This window comes from Protopterus annectens, chromosome 8.part0 (genome assembly GCF_019279795.1).
Source record: "Protopterus annectens isolate FY-2018-M chromosome 8.part0, PAN1.0, whole genome shotgun sequence".
Classification (NCBI taxonomy): domain Eukaryota; kingdom Metazoa; phylum Chordata; order Ceratodontiformes; family Protopteridae; genus Protopterus; species Protopterus annectens.
The window spans coordinates 1595238129-1595256506 of NC_056741.1; positions in this window are offsets into that span (position 1 = coordinate 1595238129).

The following is an 18378-nucleotide window of genomic DNA, read 5'->3' on the forward strand; positions in this document are numbered from 1 at the left end:
TAGGTCAACAGACAAGACAAACAAGATGCATACAGGCGTGTATGACACGTGGGGTTACACAATTGACGGGACGGAGGTTTGGATATCCAGAGCCCATGAGTCCACAGATGGCAACAGTGGAACTGATATCCCCACCTGGGCAGTTGCCACTGTTCCTTCCACTGCCCAGGATGGGGCTGTGCTGGGGCTGTGTAGGCGGGCAACAGGCATGCCGTAAGTTGTGCCACCTGTGCCTCAAGCTGGCGTAGGGGCCCAAGAACAGAGTCCTGGATCTCCCTACACACCACAGTCCGGACGCTACGGAGGGTGAGTGGTGGTTCTCCTCTGGCCACACTTGCAGAGGGGGGATGAGCCCCATCCCCTGCAGTGCTTCCACCCGCAGGTGGCACAGGGCCACCGAAGGAGGGTCCAGACTGGGCACTAGTGCCAGGTGCACTCGCCAGCTGAGGTGGGAGAGGTGGGTCCGCTGGAACCCACCTTCCCTGTCGTCCTATGTTTTGCATTATGTCATGACAGTTTGGGTTAATAACATATAATACCATTCACAATTAGTTGTAACAGCTTGCATTAGTATTCCCATTAACCAAACACCCAGATATTCACACCACTGAACAGCGAGCATAACACATGCACAATTTGAACAGCAATACACAGTCCAACAACATGCAGGGTTGATTGATGGCAACAGGCCATCAGGTTTGGATGTATGAACAGGGCAGATGCATCAACGGACATGCAAATATTTATGACCCAACAGGACAAATGTCCAGGGGTGTTAATTGTGATTGCACATACCATTTTCACGTGGAATGGGTTATATGTGGTTATAGGGTGGGGTGAAGAAATTAGAAGTTATGTACTCACCATAACGTTCCATCTGAGTAGGTGTATTCATTTGTCTGCAACCTGTGGGTTATGGATCCGATATCGGATCCGAACCGGCATGGTTTACCAGCTATGGATCCAAGCTCTCAGCTCCTCCCCTTACCCATAATGCCCTGCTCTACCCTCATGACCTCAGATCGAGTTTGCCAACAGCAAGAACACCCTGAAAAGGGTAACACAATATATGCAGGAAACTGAAAGGCCAGGGGGATAGGAGGGCGGATGGTTGCAGACAAATGAATACACCTACTCAGATGGAACGTTATGGTGAGTACATAACTTCTAAATCTGAAGTAGGAGATTCATTTGTCTGCTTCCTGTGGGACAGAGTCCCCAGCTACCTAAATCTTGGGCGGCCATCATGGAAGGATATTCTGGAGCACCGCGGAGCCAAAGGATGCTCTACCCCTAGATGCAAGATCCAACTTGTAGTGGGAAATAAAAGTATGAGATGAAGCCCACATGGCTGCTGCACAAATATCATCTAGAGGAATCCTAGCCTTAAAGGCTGCCGAGGTAGAGACTGACCGGGTTGAATGGGCATGTACACCTCCGTGCGGGCCTTCCTGAAGCTTGATAAGCCAATAAGATACACTGTGAAATCCAGCGAGATAGTGAGACCTTTAGAAATTGGTTTGCCCAAATTAAATTTAGCAAAGGAAATGAACAACTGGTCGGATTGCCTATGACCAGCCGTCCTGTTTAGATAAAATCTAAGTTGCCTGTGAACATCTAAGGAGTGAAGCTTGTATTCACCTTTGTTTTCATATTTAGGAAAGAAAACAGGAGGTTAATGGATTGATTAATGCTTGCTTCAGAAGCTACCTTTAGGAAGAAACGTCTTACACTGAACGTTGATTTATGTTAGCTGATACCTGAACTCTTTTGCACTGTCATCTTTATAATGTCTTTAGCAGTTACTGAGCGAGGGATTACTGACACTGGAAGGCCAAGAGACCAGCTGTCCCAAGGGCTCTGGTTACAAAGGACCTGAGAGTAAATTAAATGAACTAAATTGGACATAATAGTCATCCATTGATATTATGCATGTCACGTTAATGTGGTCTTAAAATAATTACAGTAAGACTAAGGTTTGGCTGGGCCGGCATTTCCTTGCCTCCTGCCAGGCATTTACTGCGGACTTCAGGGATTGGTCCTGACAGATGCTAGCGAAATCCTAGTTGTCAGGTGGAGGAGCATGAGCAACCGTGGCAGTAGGAGATCAGATGGCCAGGCAAGGGACCAGATCGTGAGGCCAAAGTGAGACTTGACCAGACCAGTTCTGAGAATTGGAGATCCACGGGGTCTAAGAAGGGCTCAGACAGGGAACCTAGGTCATGCGAAATGCCTGGTGAGGGACAGATCAAAAGGGCCCCGCGTATGCGCAGCTATTTAGATTCCACCGTGGATGGTATTGGCCATGTTGGATGATCTTCCAAGACAGTTGGTGGGATTTCCCATTCCCAAACCCCATGGCTTCTCAAAAAGGGTAAGACCTGGTTCCTTTTGTTGTATAAACAACCGACATGTTGTTGAATAATTTTAAGGGAAGAAAGGCCTGAAGTGCTAGCAATTAAGGCCCCCCGGCTTTTAAAGGGGGGAATGTCCGTTTTTGGGGTGAAACCCCCCCCCCCCCGGGCCCGGGCGGGGGGGAAGCACAAAATGGTGGCCTCCTAGATCTGGGAAAACCACCACAGGGGGGATGCAAGCCTTGCTGATCCCAAAGGGATGATGCATAGGAAGAGCAAAAAACCACTGTACCAGGGGTCCACTGGAGGATCATATTGAACCCGGGAGAGGAAGAAGTGCGCCCGGCCTGGGCCCGGCCCCCCCCAACCCCCCCTGAGGGGGGGGCCCCCTGGAGCTTTTGAACTCTGTCCGAGGAGGAACTTTTAAAACCCTTTTTAACCTGGGCCCCATAAAAAAAATTAATGGGGAGGTTTGGGGGTTTATAGTGATGCCCCAAAACAAAATGGGAAAAAGGGGGAAAGGGGCCTTTTTAGGCCAGTGTCAAGGGAAAACCTGTACCCCTGGCCCCGGTGGGGGAACCAAACTTTTGGGGAAAACCCCGGGGGGGGGAACCGGGAAAACCCGCTTAGTATGGGCCCCACGGGGCCCCCTTGGGGACCCATTTAAAAGGTTCTCCGAGGATGGGCAATCCATGATTTTTTCCCGAAGGGGGAAAGCTAAAAAGCCTTGAACCCTTGGGAAATAGGCGGGGGAAAAAAATTGGTCTTGCCCGCTTTTCAAAAAAATGGAAAACCCACCGTCTGGCGGGGGGCGGGGGGGGGGCTTTTTTTGCAATGGAATTTTCCCCCTATCCGGGGGGGGAAAGGGCTTTAAATTTTAATAAAAATTTTCCCGGTTGATCTAGAACCCCGCGGCATTTTTTTGGTCCTGCCCCTAGGTCTCTGAAACCCCCCATCCTCCTGGGCAGGGGGGTCCCCGGTTCCCCGCCCGGAAGGCTGGGGGGCCCGGGGGCTGCCTTGGGCCTCCTCCCCCTTCCCCAAAAATTGGGGCCAGAGGGGGGATTGGGGAAACACTTTTTCGCCCTTTGGTTTTAGTAGGGCCCCTTGGGGAGGAACATTGGGGAAACGTTTGCTTTTGGGAAAGTTGCAACAGTTTTTCCAAAAAGGGCCCCTTTTAACCCGGCCTTTGAAGGGCCTAGAAATGTGACAGAGGGGCCCGCGTAGTCAGATTTGGTCTCCTTTCCAACATGGGGAACCCCAGAGGTATTTCCCGGGTCCGGGGGAGTCAGGCCTTCCCCCCCTGGGCTATCGCTATTTTTTTAAAATCCTGCTCCAAACACAGTCCGAAGTTCCCCCTTGGGGCGCGCTAAAAATGCTTCCCGGGCCTATCCAGACTCGCCGGGGGTTAGGGCTTTGGGTTTCCCGGTGGCCCCAAAATGGTTAAGGCCCCAACAGGGGGGCCCCCGGGTAAACCCGGGGCCCTTTTTTTCCCCGGGGCCCCCCGCCCGGGGAATAGGCCACCAGATCCAGGGGCCCAAAAAAACGGGCCTGCTTCTCCCCAAAAAAAGGCTCCGGGAAGAAAGGGGAACCCCCTTTTAGATTTCCCAAAAAACCCCCCGGGGCCGGGGACCTTCCCTTTCCAAACCTGCCCCGGGGGGGGGTTTTCCTTTTCAGAGCGCAGGCATTGGGGGTTCGAGGGCCCCCCAACAGCCTTTCCAGGGGGAAAACTTGCAAGGGGCCTGTCCCAAGGGCGGATGGGGAAGCCTGACCCGGAAGGGACGGCGGGCCCGCAAGTGGGGGCCAGATAACGGGTTTCCCCTAAACAAAAAACCAGGGCCGACCCGACCCAAAAAATCCCCCCCCCGGTCCAGGGGCGAGCTGGCCGGGGCCGACCGGGGGGCGGAAAACAAAGGGGTGAGGTGGGTGGGGGAAATCATCCTGCATCGGGGGGGTGACCAATATCGGTCCGACCCGGGTTGTTTTCCCCCGGGGAGGGAGGGGAAAAAAGGCTTAAAATCCCCCCCAGGGGAAAACCCCCCTGACGGGCCGGGAACCAACCGAGACGCGCTGCGGAAAGGTCTCGCGAGGCTCCGGGGGGCCCTTAGTCCTCCTCCCTCAGGAATGGTCCCCCCCAGGGGAAAACAACTGGGAACCCACCGAGGGGGGGAAAAGGGAAAACCGGGGAAAAACCCGCTTTGGGGGGCCGGGCCTTTTGCCCGGACTTCCCCTGGTCCCTTTTAGTTCCCCCACTACAAGGTTTGGCCCAGGGGGGGGAGCCAGGGACAGGGGAATGTTCGGGAAGGCCACCGTAAAAAGAAAAAAATTACCCCCCCAATGCCCGGGGGAAATAAAATAAATAGATTAGGGGTTTAAAACCACATTCCACATAAACTTAAAAAGATTTTTAAAAAACAGCTTTTTGGGTGAACATCCCCCAAACAAAAATTCTTAAAAAAAAGCAAAAAACAGGCCCAAAAAAAAATACGTACCCGGGAGGGACGTAAAATTAAATTTTAACAAAAGAAAAAAAAAACCCCATTCAAAAATTTAACAAAAATTTTAAAAAAATTTAAGACTGAAATATCACAGCTGGAGAGCTGGAAAACACAATCTGGTCACCATGGGGCAAAAGATCGGGGGTCATAAAGAGCGGGGCTTTAGGGGGGGGAGCTGAGAGCTTGGATCCATAGCTGGAAAACCATCCCGTTGGATCCGATATGGATCCATCCCACAGGTTGCAAAAAGAATTCCTAAGATATAATATTAACACCTTCGAATACCAATACATATGCTGTACATTTCTAATAGCTGCACATATAAACACACTACTGTTCTAACTACAGTTTCCTATATGATAACTACTTCAATTTGGTGATAGGACTGTTACTGCTACATCAATATACATTTTATTGTTCTTCATACACATTCATACCTGGCTTTGTTCAGCTACATCATCCTGCTACATTTGCTTTATATATCTATAGACAACTGTGGATGTTTGGTATGTCAGACAATCATACTATCTGCATATTGCAGACTGAGAGCAACATATCCAGATTTTGGGATACACATTCCAGCTGCAGCAACACTTTGATCAGATTTCGCTGTTTGGTTTTGCTTCTCACATGCATTTCATTCTGTACTGACTGCAGTATACTTTATTCAGGGGTTATTACTACTTTATTGGCGGATTCATAACACTTTCTCACACTCTCTCACTTGTTTTCATTTTACTATTCATGATGGTACTTACTTCTAGGCTTTATTGACATGTTTTACCTGTAGTTATTACAATCCTTTCCAGCAGTCTCACTTCTGTCATGTTTCAGTATTTCAACAGGGGTATGTTTCACACATGTGATTTGCTCATCTTCTGCACCTGTACTTTTCGGCCTGCTGCTGGTTGTGTACTATTATATTACAGGTGGGGCATCTTTATTTCAGACTTTATTTGAGACATTTTCATTTTTCTGTTTGGATTACAGACTGCAACACACTTTTGTAATCAAGCAATACTTGCAAACACTCTTACACTTGTTACTTGCACATTCTATTACTTAGTGACTACACTGCACTCTTTTGCTAACTGTCATACTTTTATATTTCTTTACAGTTACTGGGAGAGGATTACTGACCTGCCTGGTGGCGCAACTGCACCAGCCTATCGCCATAGGCTCTGCGGTTCACAGAACGGACACATGCAGCTGTAATATAAATGAAGTAATATTGGAATACACATCTCCATAATATCAGCTAGTTTAATTTCTTACATACATAATTACATGTAACTTACTCAGTAGTGGGGCGTTGGGCATTTGCCGGGCCTCTTGGTGGACCCAAAGGTTCAATTGGTCCTGCTTGCATCTCTTCAGGTCCGCATGGTGGTGACGAACCTGCTCACCAGTCCTTGGAATCCCTGTGGCACTGGTGAGATCATGAGCCAACCGATCCCACGCCTCAGCTCTATATGCTCCCCACAGGACCTGGCCCTGCATGAGTTGGGCCTCATGATTGTGGACTCGGAGCCAGACCATGTATCTGGACTCCTCAATGCCCCACCTTTGTGCTCGAAAGCAACTACCCTTACCTACTCCTGTTATTCTGGCTGCAAGTCAGTTCTACAATCGTTTATGCTGTGTATTCCCACCTATGGGGCTTATATATGCCATTTTTCCCGCACATATCTGTGATTGGCCATTTTGGAATTGTATCAACTTCACAAAACCTGCTTTGTCATGCTCCACTTTGTATTCATTCCTATAAATTTGCTATTACTGCATTTATAGGTGCTGCTGTCATGGCTTAGTGGTTCAGTACCTTGACTATGATGCATAGTATCCTGGGTTTGAATCTGGCTACTGCTTTTTATTTTTATGACTGTCTAGAAAGGCTGAGGGGTGTGTCTGTGTAAAGGCAGTTTTGATACGGCTTGCTCAACGTTGCCCGTCTGTTAGCTTGTTGGCGCGGTGCGCAGCTCCGCGCAAATGGGGTGCGCTGGTTTACACCTCATTTGGCTATCAGCACGCATATTATGCTCAGCTCAGCTAGGGGCACACAGTTTCAGCATGTTAAACCACTGCTCACCTACGGGCACTCATTTTGAACCTGTTGAACCACTGCTCACCTACGGGCACTCATTGTGCACCTGTTAAACCACTGCTCACCTACGGGCACTCATTTTGCACCTGTTAAACCACTGCTCACCTATGGGCAGATGCACTCACCTTGTTAAACTGTAGCTCAGCTATAGACACATCTGGCATTTTTTATTATTTTATCTCACATTTCTTCAAAATAAATGGACTATTTCATTACATTTTACATGAACTATGATTTTATATGTGTACATGTTTGTCAGGGACTTGTTTCATGCTTATTTTACTAAAAATAAAAGTTGGTGTTGTGGGGGCTTGAACCATGAATGCCTGCTCTTCAGCCGACATCTCTACCACTACGCTATTGCTTCTTGGCTTACTTTGCTTATGTAGTTCTTATATCCTTTTTCACTGACTGCTAACTGTGGCTAAGCTATGGGCATGCCCATGCAAACGAGCGCACTCATGGGCAAACATCTTTACGTTTAAAAAAATATATATAAGATGTTCATTTATATATTTTATGTTCATAGTCTGTGAGGGCATGTGTTGTGTTGTGTTTATTCACATTTCCATGGCCTCTGTCGTGGGTGTTTTCTTTGGGCAATTTTACTCTTCTGGGGGCGTGTCCACTTGCAGGGCTCGGCCTACGGACACGCCCCCTACTGTCTTCCATGGACCGTGTTAGCCTTCGGTGTGATTCAGCATACCCTCATGCATATGCATGACATGCTGACATCACACCGTTTAACTGCAGCCTCCGTGTAAGCCATGTATCTCTTACACGGAGGCTTTGTGAATCCTGCCCATTGTGTATGTCTTTGGCTTGGATGACTATTTTAGCCTCAAACTTGGCTTTGGTGGATTTTATTAAGCCGAGTTGTTTATTTCAGTGGTGAGGGCTCTATCATTCTAGGAATTACTCTTCTTACTTTTGGTCACAGTTCTCTTCCTTTTATTGTAAAACTTGTTAATATTATGCTTCTACAAAGGTTTTTTTTTTCTTTTTTTGAGATTTGTCCTGTGCGTGTTCCTACAGGGTACAGCTGCATCTATGCAGCTATTTACATGCTGGTATAATGAAGTGGTGTATGTCTCCATTTATTTAGAGGAGTTTATTGGTTTAGTAGGAATTTGAAACTTGCCAGTGTATCACTTAAGTTATATGTAAGTAGTATGCCTTAGAGATATTTTTAAAAAGTCCCTTGGGTGGAAGAAGTCTCTGGATTCAGTTTTATTTCAGACATAGCCTTATTATCAGACCTTATAAAAGTGATGAAATTATGCAAGGGATGGTGCAAATGTTCCCGTATTTTTAAGGACAAGATCCAAGATGTTATTCCCCTAGTAGGTTCTTAGACTAATTGTTCCACGGCATTTGCACTGATAAAGTCCAGGAATCTCTGTTCTTGTGCACTAGTGGTATATAGGTTTCCCAGTCTATAGCTGTATAGTTTAGATTACCTAGGAAAATGGAATTGTAGATATGTGTTATGGCTTTCTTATTTAAAACAGGGAGTTCTATGGCTAATTAATACATGGCACGGGACATTTCTGATGGTTATTTAGACAAGAAAAAGCTCTAGTGCATCATGCTGCTTTACCAGCCTTGATGCGAGGCTCTTCTGGATGAAGACAGACAACTCTGTTTTTTCTCTCCTGCACAGTAGTTTGTCAAAATATATTAATATATTGAATAACCACCTCATCAAGTAGAGCATTCCTAACTTGAGTAATAATCCTTTGACTGAATACCCTATCAATACATATATTCAAAATTAATCCTGAAAAGCAAGTCCCAAATCAGCGAAGATATATTTCTAGATAACTCGCCCTTATCTATATTGCATACCATAGGGTAAGGGGGCAGTATTAAATATCAATAAATTACTGGCTACAATTTGCTTATGATATAGTTTAAATTGTGATTTGTTACCATCTTTAAATTCATACATTCCTAATAAAGGCGTCTTTTTCCAAAGCAATGTTCCTCGCATATTTTAAAAGTGTAGAATTCTGAATCATAAAACTAGCCCTATGTATAATTATCCTATCCCTAAACCAATCATTTATACTGCAGTTTTTTTTGTTTGTGTTTAATATAAATACGTGTGTGTGTTTCTATTTGTAAATTTTCAGTTACCTGAAGAGCATGCCAAGTTGAGCTTTTTTGAACTAATCTTTGACTGTATCATTTTGGAGTACTGAAGTTTTATTTTTATTGCTTTTACAATATTTATCCTAGCAGCTTTACATATGCTAGTCATTTGTTTTTTTAGTGCATGTCATTTATTTCTTATATTAGTCTATTAAATATGCTAACTGTAAGCTTTCTTCCTACCTTCCCCATCTGTCATGTCCATAACAGCAGTATTTAAATGCTAATCCCATCCCACTAGTTTTGTACAGTGTGTGTGTGTGTGTGTGTGTGTGTGTGTGTGTGTGTGTGTGTAATTCATTCAGTTCATGACTGCATTTAAGGCTTTATTAAAACTTTTTCAAGTGATGTATTTCTAAGTGATTAACAGCTCTATGTTACTGAAAGAGTCCACTGGTAAAACAATTCAATTACAGAGGCTCATTTTTAAATACAATTAAATGCTGTAAACAATGAATTTTTAGCATCTTATAGACATATTGTCAACTGTTACTGTTTAATCACAGCCATATTGTCCATTTTGTCCTAAGTAATGGCTAAAACCAGCAAATGTACCTGTCAATGAGTAAATAAGAATTAAACAAGTAGCCTGATAATTTGAAACAGCACTTCTTTTGCAATATACTAACTTACTTGTTTTTTCCAAGAATAGCTTTATAGAAATGAGTGAGTCATAAAAGAAGACGTATTTAAATCCTATTTAACTATTTCCATTAGTGGAAGGCCTTGCTGTTCCAAAAATAGCATTCCTCTTGACATAATTTTTGAAGGGTAGGTAACATTTGCTATTGCCGAATTCCTTGCCACCTCATCACCTGTTCTGACCAGTCTATCCAACAACTCTTCATCCCCAGACTACATTTAGGTAGGTAACAAAGGACAGATGCACTTTATGAATACATTTTATCATGTAAGGGTGTATATGTGCATATATATATATATATATATATATATATATATATATATATATACATATATATATATATATATATATAATCTATATATATATATATATATATATATACACATATACACACACACACACACACACACATATATATATATATATATATATATATATATATATATATATATATATATATATATGAATCTAGGATATTTGATCGAAAGATCAAATGTCAGAATACATTTAGGGCGAGCATACTTACGCAAAAGTGCTTTTCACTGAAGATGCACTTTTGCATAAGTTTGCCTTTTGCTGAGGCCGTACTATGGTGCAGATAAGGGAAAATTCCCTTTTCCCCACTGTAGTGCAGTCTTGGAGGGAGAATATTAAAGTAGGGGTGTGGCACAACCCCCACATAGAAGTGAGGGGTAAAGCCCCCCTGCAGAAATGTAAATATAGCGGGTTTTTTTATTAACATACTTTAACGAAAGCACTTTTTCAATGAAAGCACTTTTGTTAAAGTGTGTTTGGTGGTTATGGATTTGGATGTTTGATCATTCGATCAAGCGTCATAGATCCATATATATATATATATATATATATATATATATATATATATATATATATATATATATATATATATATATATATATATATATATGGTGGTGCTGCGGTAGCGTTGTCGCCTCACAGCAAGACGTTGTGCCGTTCAATTGCGTCTTCTGTGTGGAAACATGCGTGAATGGGCGTACCTTCGTTGAAGGTTGTGCATCAGGGCTGGCAAACTCGGCACGTAAAAAATCTACAGCCAGTCATTAGCGGACCGGAGTTGCGCTGTGGCGACCCCTAACCGGGAAAAGCCGAAAGACACAAATATATATATATATATATATATATATTTATATATATATATATATATATATATATATATATATATTTATATATATATATATATATATATATATATATATATATATATATATATATATATCTGGGTCTACTTCAGTAGACCAAAATACCACATAACCGACAGTGAGAATATTGAGACAAAATAACCGACACTTTAGAAACATGACCGGTCACATCACAGACACTGCACATAATCGACAAACATCATATGAAACTCTGCACACAGCTAGGAGTACTTCCCCACACAACTGTAGGTTGATAATCTAGCAACGTACAGCAATTTGTGAATGGCAACACTAATTGCTAAGTTATACAGCATACCTGCACTGTACACATCACCCTGAAATATAAATATAGCTGGTAAATGTTAGCAACTATGTTCCACACGAAAACACTATGGCAAAAACTACTACAGAGGCTCCAGGAGTCATTGGTGAGATATATGCAACTATAACCTCTCAAAAAGGCAAGAAGTTATTAGTAATAGATGACTACTTGTACCAATTATAAAGATCTAGGAGTTGTAAATGATACTGGGGTTGTAAATAGAAAAATAACACATAGTTTCAAAGGGAGAGCTGTAACTACCTTGATGCATGAAGAAGACAGGTTAACTAAATCAGTACCTCATCGCCACTCAGGTGATCCTGGGGAAGTAGAGAGATACACGGTGTTAGAAAAATCTATACATGCTGCTTAGAAAATATATTTACATACATGCTGCCTAGAAAAATATATTTACAATGTGTGCTGCTTAGGAAGATGTGTATTTAAACATTCAAACATATATAAGTTGTGTGATCAAATATATAGAGAAATGTGTGCTCTAGTTAGGAATAAATGTACTTAAAAATAAAGAATAAAGGTAATGTATTTAATTCTGTCTTACTAGAATAACAGTAGAAATAAACCTGCATATTATTGCTTGAAGCACAAGCTGCAGTGTAATCAGAAATTTGACCTTGGCAGCTTGCAGATGCAGTCTGGCTCATGTCTTTCAAGTAAAGATTATTTTGCAAAGTTAGAAAATAATAAAACTGTTAGCATGTGTGTCCTCTTTTCTGCCTCCACCAGGAGAGTAGCCTTGTCGCACTATCTCTGATAGTGCAGCTGAGCAAGGAAGACAAAGGGAGGCTTTAAGGAAGGCATACATCTATTGTATTGGAACTAATCAGAGAACCTTGAATTGGCTACATCCTCAGGAGGTCATCGTGACTGACCAGCTGCTTGCAAGGCTGCAACATTCTCATGGGAAAAGGACTTTTTGAAAAAACACAAATTCAGCACTTTTTATGATGTAAAGACCCTGTCACTAGCCACACCAGTGAGGTGGGCAAAACTGATAATGAAATGTATATAACCAATGTGTTTTGGTCAATAAAGCAGTCAAAATTCTATACAAACTTTGTGTATGGTTTTTTGCCTCCTAATGTACATTAGTACTAGATGCTCAAGCTTTCCTGCATTATTGTTTGTTATTAATTGACATTGTGTTTGAATAACTCAATGATTTTTACAGTCTGACTCTAACAAATTTATTTAACATCTTGGTCCTTGGACCGAATTCCTTGGTAAGCTACAGGTCAGAATATATAGGTGGTATTGAAGTCTGCAGAAGAAGGAAAGACCTCCGACTGAATTGTCGTGCCTAAAGAGGCTGTCCACTTATCTGATCTGTGGCGGCGGAAAACTGGGCCCTAAAAGCCTATCAAACATAAGCAGGAGGCTCGGGTAAGCAGAATTCCTCTCTTTGTTTTTGTTTTAGATCAGGGACCAGGTTACACTGTGCTATTGCTAAGGTTTGTGATAGCAGGGAGAGAGGTAGTCAAGTATTGTATCTTGAGTCATAGATCAGGAAATAAAGCAAAACAAAGTAAACAGTCATTCTAGACACTACTGTGAATACGGGAATAGAGATACCACGTGGTACAAGAGAAAGGGTTACGTAACAGTTCTGTTGTTGTTTTTCTCTCTCTCTCTCTCTCTCTCTTCTTTTTCTTTCAGAGACATGGGAAAGCGAATGCACTAAAGGGTCACGTGACCCGCCCTAACAGAAGATGCAAAATATATACAATTACAGAGAGCAGATAATGTGAGATATTTTGCAAAATGTGTTAACAACTATAAATTTGATAGTAAACTAGATAAACTTTCACTAGTTAAACTCCTTAAACAAGTTTTAATCTGATGCAGGGCGTCAGGCAAAAGAAAAACAGAAGCTTAAAAATTCTGAAACATTTTTAGACAACAGAGTAAAAGGTCTAACAGACAGAATCTCTGAAAAATGAAAACTTAGAGTAGACTGGACTTGCATTAATTAATGCCTACAACAGGAAAATGAGACAGTAGATGGATATTATGCTAGATTATTAAAATGCTTAAAATAACAATTAAAAAAAATATATATATATATATACATTTTAAAAGGTTGCATTGCCTCTGTTAGTAGTTTTATTACAAGGCATATGATAAATCACTGAACAAGCAGGCTGCAAGCCTTACTTGAGTATGCTAGACGTACTGAAAGACACTTTAATAGTAAAAAAAAAAAAGGGCACAAGTCTTCACTGTTGAAGACGGAGCTGAAGTATTTGTATTACAGTCAGGTAAAAAGGGCATCTAGCTAGGGACTATAAACAAAATAAGAAAGCAATAACAGAAGATAAAGGAGATGTGGACTGACTATATAATAGTGATAATAACCAAAAATCATCAGGAAAGGTTAATAAACAAAAGAAAATGTGAATGTAGTAGAGGAATAGAGGAAGTACAAACAGATGTAAAGAATAAAAATGAAAATAAAATTTTAGATTTAGCATTGTTGAGCCTGGAGCTCTACCTAGCAAATACAAAACCAGAAGTAACACTTCTGGTGGAGGAAGAAAGGTCAAATTCCTGTGTGACTCAGGAGCGTCACGGACTTTGATACACCCTCCAAGTTACCAAAACATTCTAAATCACCTAATTATATATTAGTAAAAGCAGCAAATAGACAGCTATACAGGAACCACTTTCCCATAATATAGCAATAACTGACCCTGTTTCAGGTATGACTCAGAAAAGTAAAATTGTAGTTTCTGCAAAAATATCCAGTAAACTTACTGGGAAAAGACCTTGTGCAGATATTTGGCATAGCAGTAGTTCCTACCATGCAGGGTATGGAAGCACAAAGACAAATGAATGCTCTTGTGGTGTGATCAGAGGGTGAAGCCTATTATTGGTACAGCCAGGACCTAGTTATGATTGGTCCAGGGCAGTAACCAAAGAACTGATAAACGTAGCCATCAGTAAGGTACCCTCCCTTGACACTGATCAGCAGCACTTGTTACATTGTACTCCATACTACTGTAGCACACCAGGACCTAATAAAAAATATAAGTAAAAATCCTGCTGACAAATTAATATTACAAACTTTATGCTGGGATACTGAGGGAAACAGTGTAGTAAGCTGTTCATTACCTCAGGAGTTCATGAGATTGTATAAGTCCAATAGACTGCCACATGTCAGCTTGACAAAAACAAAAGTTTTAAATGGGCAGACTTAGAAAAAAGGTAACAAAATGGGAAAACAGACTGATTTAAAATGTCAGGACAAGGGATATGAAAACAAAACTGAATTGGTTGACACAGACACATACAGCTGTACACTTGCAATCTAGTAAGGACAGCTGATTAGCATTTTATTAAAAGAAAAGAAAAGGCCTTGTGTAAAATTCCAACAACTCTGTGGTCAACAGGCAAGTCAAATGTAGGGCTTATTCAAGCAGCAGGACCAGTTACAATTACCCCAAAGTCAGCTTTTAGACCACAGAAAAAACAATACATTTTGGGAAAGAATGCAAAAGTAGAAATTAAGCCTATAATAAGCAGCATTACTCAAAAGGAGTACTGGTAGAATCTCCTGATTCACCATGTGATACACCCTATTTCCTGTTAAAAAAAGGCAAACGGGGAATGGCAGATGGTACAAGATTTATAAGCTGTGAATAATGCAGTAATACCTAAAGCACCTACGGTGCCAGACCCACATACCTTGTTAAATTATTTAAAGCCACAACAAAGTATTTTACTGTGGTAGATATAAGCAATGCTTTCTTTTCAATACCTATACATCCTGATAGTCAATATTGGTTTGCATTTACATTTCAGGGTAAAAGGTATACATATACACGACTACCACAGGGATATTGTGAGAGCCCAATAATATTTGCACAAAAATGGCTAGCAATCTGGCAGGGTCTACCCACCAGAAGGTAGTCAAATTTTACTTTATGTAAATGACATCTTGCTAGCAGCACCCAGCAGCAGTGCAGGGTGAATACAGTAACATTGTTAAAATTTTTAGTAATACAAGGACACAAAGTAAACAAGAGTAAGTTACAAACTTTGGGAAAAAAAACACAGGTTAGATACCTGGAATATGTGATATTCAGTAAAGGTAAAATACTAAATAGTGGGAAAGAAAAGGAAAAAAACAGCAATTTTGCAAGCACCCAAACCAACAACTAAAAAGAAATAATGTCTTTCCTAGGTACAACTAATTTTTGTTGGAACTGGGTACCAAATTATTTTACAATGAAAACAAAAGCAGAAATGGCTTTCTGCAGGTTGAAGCAGTTAATAGCTTCTTCATTAGTTTTAAGACTTCCAAGTTATCACAAACGTTTTTTTAGACCATAGATTGTAAGCAATGGTACATGACATCAGTATTAAAGCAACAACATGGGGATAAGCAATGCCCCATAGCTTACTATTCATTACAGTTAGACCCAGTGGTGCAATCTTTGCCTCACTGTGTACAAGCAGTAGTTGCAGCAGCAATGGCAGTACAGGCTTCAGCCTCAATGGTGTTATTCCACCCTCTCACATTGAGAATGCCTCATGCAGTTGCAATAATTCTGCCACAAGAAAAAGTTGCATACCTTTCTCCTGCTAGACATCTTTCATGTATGACCATACTGCTGAGTCAACCTCATATAAACAGTTAGCTTTACCTAGATAAGATCTTACAAATATGCCCTTGGATAATGCTGAGGTGACATATTACGTGAATGACTCATGCAGAAGGGGTCCTACAGGGAAAATCTGGTGGGGTATGCAGTAGTTACAGACACTAAAAATTTAGAAGCACAAACTTTGCCACACAACTTGTATGCTCAAGCAGCAGAACTGGTAATTTTGACAGAAGCATGTATTTTAGTAAAAGGCAAAAAAAGTAAACATATATACTGATAATCAGTATGCTTTTCTACAGTGCATGTGTTTGCACAATAATGAAGAAAATAGAGGATGATTACATCCAGTGAAAAACCTATTAATCATGCAATTTATTTTGGAGCTATTAGAATCTATTCAGTTGCCTACCAAAGTAGCTATTTGTAAATGTGTAGCTCATACAAAACAACAGGATAAGATTTCAAAAGGTAATGCACGAGCTGATGCAGCTGCAAAGCAAGCAGCCTCAGACTCAGGAACTTTATTTTTTTTTTTTTAATGAAAAATTACAGCCCTTTGAGATTTTACATTTAGACATGTTAAAAACAATGCAAATGCTTACTACAACAGCAGAAAAACAAAACTGGGTAAAACAAGGTGCAATTTTTAAAAATGGACTGTACATTTCCAAAGGAAAAAAACAATATTACCGTCTAATTTATTTAGAAATGCAGCTTTGTTGAGCCATGGGCAGAGCCATGTCTCAACAGGGGGGATGGTACAGTTAGTAAATAAAATATTCCAAACATATGGATACATAAATTATACAATAAAATTTTGTGCAGCTTGTCATACTTGTAACAAAGCACCATGCACAAGGAGCATTTAAAAACAAGCAAGGGAGTTTCCCTACACCACCATATCCATTCCATACTATTCGTATGGACTTCATAGAGTTAAATAAATGTGAAGGGAAAAATACTGTTTAGTGATCATAGATATGTTTTCAAAATGGGTAGAAGCTTTTCCTTAAGGAATCACTGTGCTTACCACCCACAGTCAGCAGGACTGGTGGAGAGGTACAATGGGATTTTAAAAAAAAAAAACAAGTTAAGAAAGTTGATGAGTAAGACTCAGAAGAATTGGATTTGCTGTTTACCTCTAGCATTGCTGAGCATGAAAAACAGTAACAAATGTAAAGGGTTTGATCCCTTTAAAGTAGTATTTGGAAAGGCATATTATGTGCCTCAGTAAAAGCTCTCATGCCTGCAGGGCTGGAGGCTGACAGTTCACTAGCTAATTAAATAAAGAAACTGTTATAAATAAGACTGTTTTGCAGTTGAACTCTTTTCAGATAAACAAGAAACAAAACCAGAAGCCGTGCTGACCCCGGGGTCCTGGATTTGGCTGAAAGTCATAAAGAGAAAGAACTGGGCGAGTCCAAGGTGGGAAGGTCCGTACCAGGTACTGTTGGCAACACCACTGCAGTAAAAATTGCTGAGAGATCATCTTGGGTTCATTTAACCCACTGCAAACCTGTTAAGAAATTCAGTTTGGACATACCACAGGAACAGGATGGCCAGAGGCAGAATAAATAAAAATGTGAAACAACCCCAGAGACATTGGTTCACTGGCCTACTGATCATACACTTAATAACTATGTTTGTAGTAACCTTTTTGTTGTTATGGTTTTCTTGCATATAACTACAGAAGTAAAATTAATAAAACGTGATGAAGGACTGGCTACAGACTGGCACCCAAACTTTAACACATACCTGGCTATGAAACGAGTTTATGTAGAGACTATGAACGTTTCAAATTGCTGGGTCTGTACTGCAATACCCACAGCATATGGAGGACTTTTAATGTCTGCTGTCCCTTGGGAATAAATGAAACTTGGGAAAACCTGTTATTTGACACAGGCACTGTGAGATCACAGGACAAAATTGCTTTATTTTTACCTGTTCACACAAAAAGAAATTGTATGAGAGTAATACCCTCCAGGTGGGCTGGAGTAATGGTAATATAACAATGTCTTATGAATGTTACATTAAAGTCAAAAGTGGGGTACTGTTTGTAATACAAACCATGATTCATATCTGAGTTCAATGAAAACTACATTAAATGCAGTATGTGACAATCTAGTCTTAACTAAGCAATTGTCTATTAGGAATAGGAAAATGTTTCATGCAGGGATAACACGTATCAGTACCAAAGTAATGATTTTATTTGTGGGAAAAAGGCATATAAATGGTTACCTGAGAATTGGTCCGGCAGTTGTTTTTTGGGTTATCTGGTTTCAGCAATAAGACATACTGCAGAATTACCTTTGGGTAAAATACGAAACGTAAGGAAAACAGCTCGAGAATCTGAAGGTCCAGTGAGAAAAAAAAAAAAAAATCTGTGAATCCAGTTGGTAAAATCGAAGCTGGTTGAAAAGGCCATAATTCAGTGAAAGACAAAAGTAAATTGACTCATATGAACTTGGGCAACAGTGTTATATCCAGGGCAGGAATGCCA